The 14,510-nt window shown below is 45.8% G+C and overlaps 1 protein-coding gene across 4 annotated transcripts in view; it reads left to right on the forward strand.

The window, feature by feature from the left end:
- CDK16 (cyclin dependent kinase 16) overlaps positions 1-14,510 on the forward strand; it is a 67,914-nt gene that overhangs the window by 26,195 nt on the left and 27,209 nt on the right. The window lies entirely within an intron of this gene.

Raw genomic sequence — 14,510 nt, forward strand, 5'->3', positions numbered from 1 at the left:
AGTTTGGGTGTAATCTTCGATACCTCCCTCTCTATGGAGGCGCAGATTACAGCTATAACAAAGGCGGCATTTTTTCATCTCCGCCAAGCTAAGCAGTTGGCCCCTTATCTCTCTCGCCCTGACCTAGCCACTGTGATCCATGCGACGGTCACCTCCAGACTGGATTATTGTAACTCGCTCTACGTGGGGCTGCCCTTGAGACTGACCCAGAAACTCCAGCGGGTGCAGAATGCCGCGGCGAGACTCCTTATGGGGTCTTCGCTGCGAGATCACATTCATCCGGTACTATACCAGCTGCACTGGCTCCCGGTGGAGTACAGGATCAGGTTTAAGGTGCTGGTTTTAACCTTTAAAGCCCTATACGGCTTAGGACCCTCGTACCTACGGGACCGCCTCTCCTGGTATGCCCCACAGAGAAACCTACGGTCTGCAAATAATAACATCCTCAAGGTCCCAGGCCTCAGAGAGGTTAGGCTGGCCTCAACTAGAGCCAGGGCCTTCTCGGCTGCGGCTCCAATCTGGTGGAACGCTCTGTCACAAGAGACTAGGGCCCTGCGGGACCTGACATCTTTCCGCAGGGCCTGCAAGACAGAGTTGTTCCACCAGGCCTTTGGTCAGGGCGCAGCCTGACTCCCTCCTCTGGCAACCTGCACAGAATATTGCTTAATTGGTTGCCACTAATTTGATTTTAATTTTTATAATGAATATTTTGAATGTGTGATTATTTGATTATTTGATTATTGTTTTTTTTATATATATAAAATTTTTTATTGGGTTTTCAGCTTTTTCAGACAAACACACACATATAAAACAAACACAAAACAAAACATCTGTAATTTCATAGTCTTACATTCATTACCTTCTTTCAGTGACTTCCCCACACCCCCCTACCCACCTTCCAATTTCATTAAGTATCTCAGCAAGTTATTTGTTCATTTCTCTTAAATATTATTCATATCTTTCTTAAAATTTATCATTTTTCCATTTTTACTTATCATATCCCATTATATACATTGAATCCTTTCTCTAAGGTCGGCCTAATTTCTCTCCCACAAATTCCTCGGTCTTTATATTAAACCAAAAATCATATATTGAACCAAAAATCATAATATTTCAGTTCTAGATCCCAGAGTCTTACCACCCTACACTCCCCTCCCTCCCCTACCCCGGTTTTTGCCCCTTCCCATATTTTTAACCCGGATTTCTCACATCGGAGGCCCTTAGGCCCCAATTAGTCTCTTTCCACCAATTTTGTTTATAATCCTTTTTGTTGGTCTTCTCTTCTCGGAGGAATTCTGTCCCCAGTTCCTCATATTTTCCTCCTTCCAAATCAAACAGAAACAGTTTCTGTCCAGGATCAACAAATCTCCCCTGTTGCAGCTTAAAGAATAAGTCCCCATCAAACTTGTTCATTCTTTTATAGCTCGATATTCCAGTTATTCCAGGGACTTCCATCTTTCTTTGCAGATTTGTAATCCTTTGGTTGTCTTCTTCATTTCTTTTGTTCCCAAAAGTTACAGACTTTTGATTACTCTCTTCCTCCTGAACTCCCTCTTCTCCTTCTTCTTTTTCCCCCAGTTCTAAAGTTATCTCTTCTTCTGCAGCTGCAGGTTCTTTTTCCATCCAGTTAATTCCATCAACAGAGTTGCTTAGTTTAAGATTGAAGGTCGTCAATTGTTCACTCATAGCCGAGCTCTGTTCTTGCAGAGCTCCCACCAAAAAAAACATTTTTTTTATCTCTGCCAGTAATTTTCCTTCAGCCGCCATTGCAATGTCTTTAGTTCCCTCCAGGGGGATTTCCATCATGGTTCTTTTCCAACAGTCCGTTACTTTGTTGTTCAAAATTAGTTTGTTTCCAGTGAATTTAATGTAACACTTTTAATCCAAAAATATATTTGTAGCACAGTTCCAGGTTTTAACTATCCGTTTGACAGCTCTTTTGACAGCTGTCAAACTCCTTATTCTTTCTCTCGGGTTCACACACAGGGCGCTGCCCGGGTTCGGGGGGGGGGTCAGCCAGAGAAAACAAAAGAAAAAAAACCTCTGAAATTCCCCTCTCTTCACTCCAGCACAATTAACTTTTTAATCCAATTTATGAAAGCTTTTTCTTTAAACACCACAGTTTTTCCGACTTAGTGTTCCTCTCCTTACTTTAAGTCTTTTGGTGGGGGGGGGGAGTGTGGACTTCCTTTTTGACACGTCCCCCGATCGTACTCGAATTCAGGAATAAAAGCTTTTAGTGCCAAAATTTCCTTCTACTCACGGGTTGCTTTTTTCAGTCCCAATTTCAGGAAGAAAGACGGCGCTCTACGGTCATGGCTCGCGGCTTCGCTCCGCCGAGGTAGCGCTGAACTCTCAGCACCACGCCGCTCCCCAGTCCACTCCGCAGCCTTTAAAAAGGCTCTTCGCGGGTCGGGGAGGGCGCTTGAGGTGCCCACCGAGTTACCAGGTCCGCAAGCTTCCGCGCTTGCGGTTTTTAAGGGTCCCCGTGTCGCCGGCACGGCAAGACCCGTCCTCGACGGAGCCGATTCCCTCCGGGGCTCGGAGGGAATCCGCCATTACCCGTTTGCGCTATCCCGGAAGTCGATTATTTGATTATTGTTAGCCGCCCTGAGCCCGGCTTCGGCTGGGGAGGGCGGGATATAAATAAAATTTATTATTATTATTATTATTAAATGAAAGAATTGGTTTTCATTTACCCTGCTCACTCCCACACTCCAAAGGTCCGCTTCACGCATTGCAGAAGAAGTGGGTGCTCTGGCAAAAGGCTTTCCATGTGCCAGTAGGTCCCCTGAGGTGATTTTCACTGCATCTGAATCACAGACGTGTGCGGCAGGGAGCTGGGACTAATGGTACTTCCCTCCTGTGCACATAGTGGGAGGAAAAAGTGGCGTAGCCATTGGCGGTGTCTGCTGTAGGGTGCGATGCAGCTCCTGTTGCCTATCAATATCTTTTACCTTTATTTCACCTCTAGGTTTCTGAGCCTTTAAATATTATTATTATTCCAAGAATGAAATGGTTTCTGTAGTGATAAATTACTGAAATATAGTACTATGCTAAGACTGTGCTGATCCTGGTTAATTTCTCCCAATCATAGTGTTCTGTCTGATGGAAAAAATGGGGAAGTAGGTAGGGAGTGCATAATTCAAATTCTACATCAAACTGTTCTCCCCATGGCCTCACCAAGCTGCCAAAGACTGGTTTGGGGTTTCTGAAACTGATGATTGCAGTCAGGGCACACAGAGACAAGCATTTCCTCTGCTAAACAATGCCTAAGACTGCCAGTTGGTGCTCATTTTCCCTGGTAGTGGAAGATGGACCTTGATGTCCAACTGTGCCTCTGAAGATTTGGTCTTGTTTCAGGCTCCTGGGGAAAAGAGAAATCAACCTGCTTTCTCTTGTCAGTTGTTCTCTGTTTAAAGCAACCCTGGCAGAAGCTTGTCCAACCTTCTCCTGAATAATTCCAAGCGGGGCAGTTCTAGAACCTTCCTTGGCAGCTCTGTCCACTAAGGAGCTCCCCCAGTTTTCAGTCTAGGGATGCAGCCTTGCAGTTTGTGAAGTGTAAACTATTTTTTCTGTCCTTTTGTCAGCGAATAGTAGGAATGACTTGTCCTCCTTTTTGACGCCAGAAGTGCCATTTAGGGAGGGGTGGCAGAGGACAGTTCCCTCCACCTTGTGTTTCAAACCTTGTGTGATGGTTCATCAGGAGTATTTAAGTCTGTGACTGTATCACTCATTTTACACACTGAGTGATGGTGCTCTAAAGAATTAAATAGGTGTGTGCATGGCATTCTATATTTACTCGTGCAAAAGATACAAATCCCATTCATAAGGAAACTTAGGACTGACCTCTTTTGAAAACACTGTTGAAGTTATTCTGTGTAAAAAGCCCACGCTCGTACAATGCACAGCTGGAGCTTCTTTTTCCGTTTAATCTTGAATATATCTAAGCATGAGCCTTTCTGCCTTGCTCTGAATCTCATACTTCACCCCCAGAAAAACAAAACAAAACTTACCTTTTAAATACATAAGAAATGCCACCGTGTTTCCCCCCACTGGGCATTTGAGCTGAACATCCCCAGTTCCTTTGCCTGGCCGTAGAATTTGCCTTCTGCCCCCTCTCTGTACAGCACTTATTTATACATTTCTGTGCCACTCTTCCCCATCCAGCTGCAGGGCAGTGTCCAACAGGTGTAGCCAATATATGGCGGCCTCCATGTGTGGTGTCCTACTGCCCTGTCATCCCTGATTCTTGGTGCTGATGGGAGTTGCCAACCAGCAGCAACAGCGAAAGAGCACCATGTTGGGGAAGGCTGACTTGCACTCTGCAAACTCTTTCAGGGCAGCATCTCTCAGCTCTTCTGGAACTTATTGAAAGCAGAGCAAGCTGCAAAAGGGAGATAGAACCAGTGGCCCCCTGTTGCAGCTGATTCACTCTTGGGTTTTTGATTTTCTCCTTGCCTGCCCCTCTGCTCTACTGTGTATCATATGGAGGTCATATGTACAAAGTAGTCAGCGTCAGGTGAGACAAATGTGCTCAAAGGTAAGTTAGGAACTTGCTGTTCAGGACAATAAGTTGGCTCTCCTAGTAACTTGACGTCTACAACAGGAAAGTGAGCTTGGGTGGAATTCAACGTCCTTCTCTTCCTACCATTCTGTCTGTTTAGGCATTTCTGCTTGCCAGATGGAAGGACCCCCCTGTGCCCTGTTCTGAGTGGTCTCCCAGCCCCAGGAACCCCATGTTGAAGGGGGGAGGAGGGAGGCCGGCTGCGCAAGTGGAAGTTCTGCACAATGGGTTAGGTGAATCCTGCCCTTGATGAGGAACTAACTTTCCATTAACAAGACCTGGAAGGGGATTTCTAATTAGGGAGACCATATGGGGACTGTTCTGAGACATATTGGGGTGTGTGTGGACCATATGTAGAGCAAGCATGAGCCTTCTTACCTTTGATGATAACATGAGGATGTAGAGCCTCAAGCTCAAGGCAGCCTTATCTTCTTTTTGCCTCCTTAATGAGTCAGTCCTTTTGACTGATGGTGCTGCCCATATTTGCGTCAACAGCCTTCTTCTGTGTGCTTTATTTGGAAGCTGCTATTTTAGAAAGATTTTGAGGAACATTTGGTAAGCAGTGGTTCTCTGACAGGCAGGGAGAAATGCATGGGAAGTCCTGTGTAGAGCAGAGAAGGTCATGCACAGTAAAGGCAGAAGCTTTGGCTCCCTGCAAATGTCAGCTTTCATTTTTTTAAAAACCCCTTAAGTTTCTAGCCGCAGTCCTGCTCCAAAATGTGTGGTCAATTCCTGCTGAAATCTCAGAAGCCAGAAAGGAAGCCAAACAATATTTTCAGGGGTTTGGAACTTCAGTGACCTGGATTGTTACTTGTTGCTCATGGCAAATGAAAAAAACAAAATGAATTTTACAGAGTGGAGCAGGACTTTCTACTAGCTACTCAATGCTGGTAGTCAAAAACCTTCTACATGTCTAATCCGAGGCAGCAGACCTGCTCAAAACACAATGGGGACAAACTAGCAATTTAAATAAATGTCTGCCATTGCTCATCCCCCACCATTCAGCAGCACAGAATTGGTTCCGTGGGATATAAACATAAGGAGAAAATGAAATGAAATGAATATATCTCTCAGCAGAAAGAAACTGAGCAGTCTTTTCCATGCATCCCCCTTAATGGTCTTCCACAGGCCCAGCAATGCTGAGCAAAGCCCCCCCCCCCCGGATTTCACAGATACTGTACTGCAAACTTTTAACGCTTGCTTGCATGCATCTTCCTCCTGAGAAGCATCCCAGGGTGGCATCAGGACTAAACTGCAAGGCCGTGAAGTGATGACTTAAAAAAAACATTAGGCCCTTATCTGCCTGACAGGATGAAATTGTTGGCAGTAGAACTAAAGGGCCATTTCTCCACGTAGGGGAGTATTCAAAAATGGATTTCCGTACTGGCTGTCTAACTATGTTGTGCTGCATATTTAAATTCAGTCACAGATGGCTTTAAAAAATAGATTAGTCAAATTCATAGCAAAGGATCAGCTGTGATAGTGAAATTGAACCTCTGTAGAAGGCAGTATATTGCTGAGCAGCAGATATTGAGACGTAGTCAAGGGGGCAGTCATAACCTTTGTGCCTTATCTTGCATCTGGATGATCTTGTTCAGGACAGATTGCTGAATTAGACAGACCTTGCTTTGATTCAGCAAGGCATTAATTAGATTTGTATATCTGCAAAATCTGTTGAAATGAAAGATTTATTTTTTTTACCAGTTTTGGTTCTTTCATTGTGTGGAATTTAATTTTACCACCATGGGGTGCCAACCCTAACCATTTGGCTGCTGCTATTTCACTCTCCAAACTAGAAGCAGAACTTCAGATTCCTGGAGGATGCAAACACAGCTGAGTGCACACTCTGGCAGACAAGTCCTGTCCCTGTTTAACTCCTTTAGACTAAAGTCTCTCCATCAAAGGGTCAAGGCTGCTTATCAGAAGATGGGCAGGAGACCAGACCTGTTAGTTGGATAACAGAGGGAAGGGATTCTCTGATCTGGGGAGAGGACTTCCCATACTTTTCTCTTAATGAGAGTCAGTGCCTGGAGTGTGGACGGTGGAAGGAAGCACTGCAACCCCAAGGATATATTTGGCCTCATGTGTAGCTACTGGCTGCTGATTTCTCTGGCCCAGCTTAGAGAAGATTAGGTATAAATAGGAAGTTTACTGGGCCAGGGCTGGGAGCGTCTGCTCAAGTGGGATGGGGTGGTGGAACTGGCATGACCCATGTCTGCACTGCAGATGCAGAACATCTTGGAATGTTTTTGTGTGCATTTTGAAGTTTTCCCTTTTCTCCGTGTTGAATTAGGGTGTCAGGGAAGCAAAAACATTTCTAGGTACCAGCCTAAAGTTGTTGCATGACAGAGCAATTGGAGAATCCCAAGTGTTTGGGGAAGCTAAATATTGGAAACATTTGTCCTTAGTTGCACTGCCCATGTGCTCTTCTGATTTGGTCAGGCTGTATGGAGTGATGTATCAATGCTAGATGTGGACTGACCCCAGTGGGAATCAGCCAGAAGCAGGTCTCAAGTTCAGATGCCCTCCAGTGTCCTCCAGATGCTGTAATCCAGCAGCACCCAGAGAGCATCTGGTTGGTTACCTGGGCCCCACAGCAAAGACTGGAGCTGGAGCAAGAGTGAGAGCCGCCTGGCTCACCTGTGGCTCCCAAGATGCCTTTTCCACATGCTCCAGAGCCGCACTCTTTCCTGCTGTTCTGCCATGATGCAGTCTTCTTTGCCCACAAGGAGTAGTCATGCTGAATCATGTTTGGGATTCATGTCCATGTGTGATTTGAGGAGTAGAGTCGTTTGCAACAAGGTTATTTGCCCTTCTTTAAACTGTCTTGGTTCATAAGTAGAGTCAGACAATTATTTCATTACTAAATAATTGTCCTGTTTATAAACTGAGCCAGTTCATAGTATAATTTATTCATTACATTTGTATCCCAGCCTGGCTTTCTAGCACTTGCAAGCACATATACTATGCCCTTCTAAAATGTGACTCTTTTGGGGGAGGGATGTTATTGGGTTGTTGTTTTTATTTTGATTATATATATTGCGACGGTATATAAATTCACTAAATAATAATAAATAATAAAATAATACTGTCTTCACAAGAAAAACCCCAAGAGTTCTGTGGCTGAACAGGAATTTGAACCCAGGTTGCCCTAGGCCAGATCCAGCCTTGTCCAGTTCTGAAATGCTTTGTTCACAGGACTCTGAAAATTTTGCCTAAAAGTTCTCTGGTTTTGTGTGTGCAAGCAAGAGGGCTAGAAGCTTGCTTTTAATGAAAAGAAAGCTGAAATTATGGAAATGCTGTTTTCTATAGGCTTCCCAGGCTTGGAGCTGTATGTGCATTTTTACCCTTTGTGCTGCTGTGAGGGTGCTAGCACAGTAGTTTCATATTCCATGTGGGTGGAAGGTTGATCAGTGTCAGGATGATATGTGGGTGCTTGCCGAGATAACAGCCCGCGATTCCAGCCAGTCTTTACAAGATTGATTAAGTCCCAAACTATGCACAGTACGGAGCTCTTAAAAGCATGTCTGCCTCAGTCGCTATCAGTTGCCGGAAGTGGCTCACGCCTGTTCCCCTTCCAGCAGAGAAACTCCCTGAGCCCCCCCCCTCTTTCCTCCTCTCCTTACGTGAAAACCTAAGTAAGCATCAGAGGCTGTTCCTTTCTCTGCTATACCAGCCTTTGGATCTCATTTTCTTTTCTTTTTTTTAATAGATATTTATTAAAGTTTCTCATAATAAAACAAATATCACAGTCAGAAAAAAGAAAAAACAGAAAAAGAGACAATCAAAAATGACACAACAAAAACAACAAAACTGTGTTTCCTGACAGCCCCTCCTCCTCTCCCTCAAGTGCAGGTGCTCATCAAAGGAGGTGGCTCTCTGTACATTCCGGTCTCGCCCCCCTTCTCTGCCAACTGATCCCTGACAATCAGGGTCTCCTGGTGGATCTTTGGGCAATTTGTCTAACTCTAGTAATATCAACATCCTCCCCGCTGCAAAAGGCTGCTGAAAATAATAAAAGTTCAGGGGAAACCAGGAGCAGATTTTTCTGTTTCTGACCGTGAAAACAAATTACTGGGCCAAGGTGCCTTCAGAATTGCTCTCTTCCTGAGTTCTAAGTGTATGTCTGCCATAAGCCATTGTTTGGCATTTGGCTCCTCTTGGTGGAAATTTGAGTCTTTGGGGTGTAGAAGCAGATCCCACCAGCTTGAACTCTGCCGACCCCTAGATGAAGGAGAGCCTTGCTGCAAGTGAGTGCTGAAGGAGATCTGTTTCTTTTTCAAAAAACCAAAAGACTGCAGCAAGGGGAGATCTTATGAGAGACAGGGAGACTAGGAGGAAACATTTTAAGAGAGTGGAAGAGTTTGTGTGGCTTGATGGCAGTACAACTGGAAGAGCAGATACCCCAGATAGCACTACAACGGGGCATAAAGCCAGAAAAAATAATATAGGGTAAGGTAAAATAATTTAGATGATCCGGATGCGAATGTCTGTGCCCGATGCCTGCTCCTAGCAGCCCCCTTGCAAGGCATCTTATAGATAGGAATGTATGGGTTAGGACTGGTGAAGAAGTGGGGAGATGGGGGTGGGGCCTTATTGATCGCTGTCTGATGTGGGGCAGAAGGGGACCCTAATGTAGCCAGGCTCATTTGTCTGACAGCACAGTCCTCACCAAGGCTACTCAGAAGTAAGTCCTATTGATTTCAGCAGGGCCTAGGATTGCAGCCACTGTTGGGGAAGGGCCAGAGCTCAGTGGCAGAGAATCCCGTCAATCCCATTCATTTCCTGGTAGGGGCTGTGAAAGGCCCCCGCCTGTGACCCAGGAGAGCCACTGCCAGGCACTGCAGACCAGGGGTGGCAAAGCTGTGACCTTTGGATGTTGGTTGGACTCCGACTCCCACCCCCTTGACCATTGTCCCTCCTGGCTGGGGCTGATGGGAGTTGGAGTCCAATTGCAGACAGTACTGAGCTTCGTTCTGCGACGCTCTGACTCTGCATGAGGCGCTTGCTCTCGAGGCGCATTGCTCTCCGCTTCCTAGGATTGCCACTGGGGGCCACGGGGGCTCCCCCCACCCCCTGTCCCAGTCCTGTTTAACGCAGAGTGACAGACCAGCCTGCATCCACCGCTTGCTGCCTCCTTCATGGCCCTGGGCGCCCAGCTTGTCACATCGCGCTGGCTCGGCCATGCTGGCCTGGCAGAGAGGGAGCCCGGGGCGGCTTAGTGGGCGGGGGGGGTTAAGACACAGCAGATACCACCAGCCCTTCATACCCTCAACCTCTGGTGGAAGGTGTGTTGCCGGTAGAGGGAGGGAATGATCCTGGTTTCAAGGTTCCATCGTGTTCTGCCAGCCTCACCGCCATCATTTTAAACGTCAAGGATACCCATTAATAATAATAATAATAATAATAATAATAATAATAATAATAATAATAATTTATTTATAGCCCGCCCTCCCCAGCCAAAGCCGGGCTAAGGGCGGCTAACAACAATAAAGGTTAGAGGTTGGAAAAATGTAATCGACCACAGTACACACATAATGTTTGTGCCATTTGTCTCGAAGGCTGGACAATATCCATAGCTTCTGTCCTTGAAATTCAATCAATCCATTCAAATTATACTCAGAGGAGGGCTGTACATTGCTAAGGTTTCAGAACAAAAAAGCCATGCTTTTGTCTTGATCAGCATCAAAAACACAGCCGTGGAAGGACGCACACATTGCATTGCATTTCTTTGCATTTCTTTTAGTGTCTATTTTGTTAAGCTGCCTTGTGAGACCTTTGTCCTAAAAGGCAGAACATAAGTATTTAAAATAAGTAAGATGTTTATATTGTTAGCAGTTGTTTTTGTGTGTGTGTGTGTGTCTACTCAGCAGAAAGGCAGAAGGATTTATTTATCAAAAGTATTTATATACAGCTTATTCATTAAGAAAACTAGAGCAGTTTACAACAATTGTACATAAAAAATCAGAAATCAGTGTTGTGGAAAGGTCTGTTCTTAGTTTCCTGCATAAGCCTGATGGAATGGAAAAGTTTCCAGCAAGTTTTAGTAGTCAGAAATATGCTAAATACCACTATGAACAGCCATTTGACAGAAAGCCAAAGAGGAACAGAGAGGGAACCATGGATATTCCAAGACCAACTTGTTTCTCACTTCCCTTGTATTCCAATTTGAGTTTTTCTCTCTTTTGTACTTAAACTTGTTGACTTTTGCCTGCATAGCATTGTATTCTTCCCATTCTTGCTTTATTGTACATTGCTTTTTAGACTGCATTTTTAATGCTTGTGAAGGGCCTAACAGTTATTGGTGGTATATGTGAGAGACACTTGGGGCTAACTCTATGGAAAAGCAAAAGTGTCAGGATATTTCTGCACAAAATAGAAACGCTAAATTTGGTGCTCATAAGAAGACAATCTTCTTATTTGTAGGGGGAAACATCCTGGAAGTGGGCCATTTTTTTCTGCTTTGCCAGTGGAGCATACACCATAGCCATGGAGGCTCAGTCTGGAAGTAGACAATGCAAAAAACAGGGTAAAGCTATCAGGTATACCCCCAGCATCCCTGGAAATTGTGCCATTGGCCACCAGTCGCGAACTCTGCTTGTGACCACATGTTGACCCCACACCAAGGTGGCAAATGAACTCCCAGTGCTGGGAACATCCCCCTAGTGTGTGTGTGTGTGTGTGCGCGCGCGCGTGCGTGCGCACACACGCACGCGCGCGCACACACACACACACACACACAAGATGTGATGCCCAAGGCCCTCTGCTCCATCAGCCCCAGCAGCACAACCAGCACTAGGACCTTGAGAGGTCCTGTGCCAGAGAATGTCAGAGGTTGCCTCTGATGTCCTGAGTTAGTCTTTGCAACCATTTGGAGCTATGTCTTTCACAACAGGCTGGAATAGGTGCTGATGTTTATCTCCTTGCTGCCAAAACTTTCACCTGCTGATGTCTGCTCATCAGACTGCAGTTTAAGGAGTAAAAGCAGGCCTCTCTTTTACAGTCAGTAAACAACATGGGCTAGAGTGCAGTTAATAAACCATGGGCACTATTCAACTACCATTTTTCTCTGGCAGAAGAGGATTCTCTCCCTCCATCTGTGCATGCCCTGTACCATACCCAAACCTGCTCTGGAAGGTTGAGGGGACCTCCAGAACAGATGAGGCAGGGGAAGGAGAGAGGGAGAATATTATGTTTCTCACCATCTTCTTAGCACTATATTGAATGCAGCCCCTCTCATTTTTTTGTGGCGCTGTGGGTTAAACCACAGAGCCTAGGGCTTGCCAAGCAGAAGGTTGGCGGTTCGACTCCCTGCGACGGGGTGAGCTCTCGTTGCTCAGTCCCTGCTCCTGCCCACCTAGCAGTTCAAAAGCACGTCAAGGTACCGCTCCAGCAGGAAGGTAAATGGCATTTCCGTTCGCTGCTCTGGTTCACCAGAAGTGGCTTAGTCATGCTGGGCACATGACCTGGAAACTGTATGCCGGCTCCCTTGGCCAATAAAGCGAGATGAGCGCCAGAACCCCAGAGTCGTCCGTGACTGGACCTAACAGTCAGGGGTCCCTTTACCTTTAACAACTACAAGGCTGTTGAATTCCTCACTAACCACAATACAGTCATACCTTGGGTTGAAGTAGCTTCGGGTTAAGCATTTTTGGGTTGTGCCCCACGGCGACCCGGAAGTAACGGAGTGCGTTACTTCCGGGTTTTGCTGCTTGCGCATGCACAGACACTCAAAATGACATCACGCGCATGTGCGGAAGTGGTGAAACGCGACCTGTGCAGACGCCCAGTCGTGTCCTACATTCTACTCAGGATGGAACAGGGCTCCGGAACAGATCCCGTTCGCATCCAGAGGTACCACTGTAGCTGAATAATGGTCTGTTTTGGACTGGGGGAGGCTCACAGCCAGGTTGGAGAAAATAACAAAGGCCAGCCAGAGAATATTGAGAAGCAAAGCGACAAGTAAGCCTGATCTTTATTAAACTGTTGCAATAGGGTGCTCAGACCCCCAAGCAGGAGGGAGGAGAAACCCAGAACATTGGTGTGCAAACCCTTATATAGATTTTGAAATTGCCCACCATGTAGCCCAAGACCACCCCCCAAAACATCATACATACATCACAGAAGGAGGCGGTCAGCAGCAGAGGAGGCGGTCTACAACAGAAATCCTGTTTGCCAGTGTACCTGATAATGGTCACTGATTGCATTACCTGGGCAGTTTGGCCATTCTTTTGTGTAAATACTGGGTTCCTGAATCCAGGTCACAGGCTCACCCATTTCATACACAAATATGCCCTTAAGACAGGATTTGTGAGCAAAGAGACAAAGGGGAGGTTTTCCCATTTCCTTCCTCTTTGCAGATAAACATTTGAGGTCAATTTGGGAGAGTCAAAATGGTTTCAGGACTATTTTCCTGTACTGTTTCAGACATGTGGTTTATATATTTATGTATGTGTTTGCCTAGTACATTTATGAACATTTATTTTATACGTTTCTTAGACCTTATAATTCTCATAACAGCACCTTAAATTGATATTATGGGCGCAACAACAGAATGTCTAGGCACACTTTTTTAGAACAAGAATACAAAGCTGAAAATGAATGAACTGCAGCTAAAATCTTATGTTCATTTTTCACATGGTCTAGTGTCCTTCCCCTGCCCACCCCCCTGATATTCTTAAGAGGGTCTCTTCTCCAGTCTTCAGAGAGTGGCCGGAAGTGGGAAGGCAGAAAATGGTCCTCCTTTCCTTCCACTCTGCAGTTTTAATCTGAAATGTTAGGCACAGTATTGTGTCCAGAGCTCAGAAACTGCTCACGCTAATGAAATTCCTAGTAGCAAAATGTGCCCAGACCAAGGGGAGTTTCACACACTGCTGGCATCTCATAATAGTTCTGGTCATTCAGAATAACTGCAGTCTGGATCCAAGACTTCCCAGTGCTGCAGGGTTGGTTGAAATTGTCACAGCTGCTGGTGAGCCTCTGACTTGCACCTATCTCAGTTGTGTCCGTGTGTGTTACAGTTGAAGAACCTGACCCCAAGCAGACCATCACCTGTGTTTTTCTTAAGCTGCCTTTGGATTCCATCTGTCAACTGAATACCCAGACTGGGCGGTTTCCTCACACACTTTCCGGCTCCTGGGGCTATATTTAACCCCACCATTCATTACGGAAAGGCTCAAGAGGCAGATGAAAGCAAGAATACCCAAAAATACAGCTGGTTCAAGCCTCCAATGAAATCATTTTCCTTCTCTTCTTTGTTATGGCTGGCTCTTTGTGTGTATGATGAGCATGGATAGACACCCTCCAAATTATGCGCTTGGAATGAATTATGCTTAATGGTGTCGCTAGCCAATTGGCCCTGGGGCAAAATTTCTTCCCAGCTCCAAATATGGTGATAAGCATAAAATAAAACCCATCCTTCTACAAAAGGAAGGGTTTGGGTCACCCCTCTCTCTCCCCCTGTGTCTCATTTCCCCCCAAATCTAGAGTAAGCACCTCAAATGTGAATATGTGCAGCCTTGGGAATTTTCGATGCCTCAGAGCAGTGGATTTCACATTTTCTCTTTTTTGGGGGAACACTTTCCTTTTCCTTTTGTCAGTCTGGGACCCCAAATCTGCTATGGAGCCCCTGTATGTTGCATTATGGGGAGTGTTTGAGGCTGCACATTCCATTCTCTTAGGCCTCCTCAAGCTCTACATGAACAGAGAGCATGTAGTATTCGTATCCCCACTGCTTCTGTGAAAGGGCCATAGCTCAACCCCCAGCCTCTCCAAATGGGGCTGGAAATGTCCCCTGCCTGAAAGTGTTGGGAATCCTGAGCTTGAGCGCAAGTGGCCGGACTTGGACTTAGCAGCTGGAGCTGTGTGGTGCTGGGCAAGCTGTCCTTCAAGCAGTTACTAATCTTCTTGAGGAACCTCTTATCAGCTTTCGTTGCAACCTTGT

Source organism: Podarcis erhardii (genome assembly GCF_964252035.2).
Source record: "Podarcis erhardii genome assembly, chromosome: 17".
NCBI lineage: Eukaryota > Metazoa > Chordata > Lepidosauria > Squamata > Lacertidae > Podarcis > Podarcis erhardii.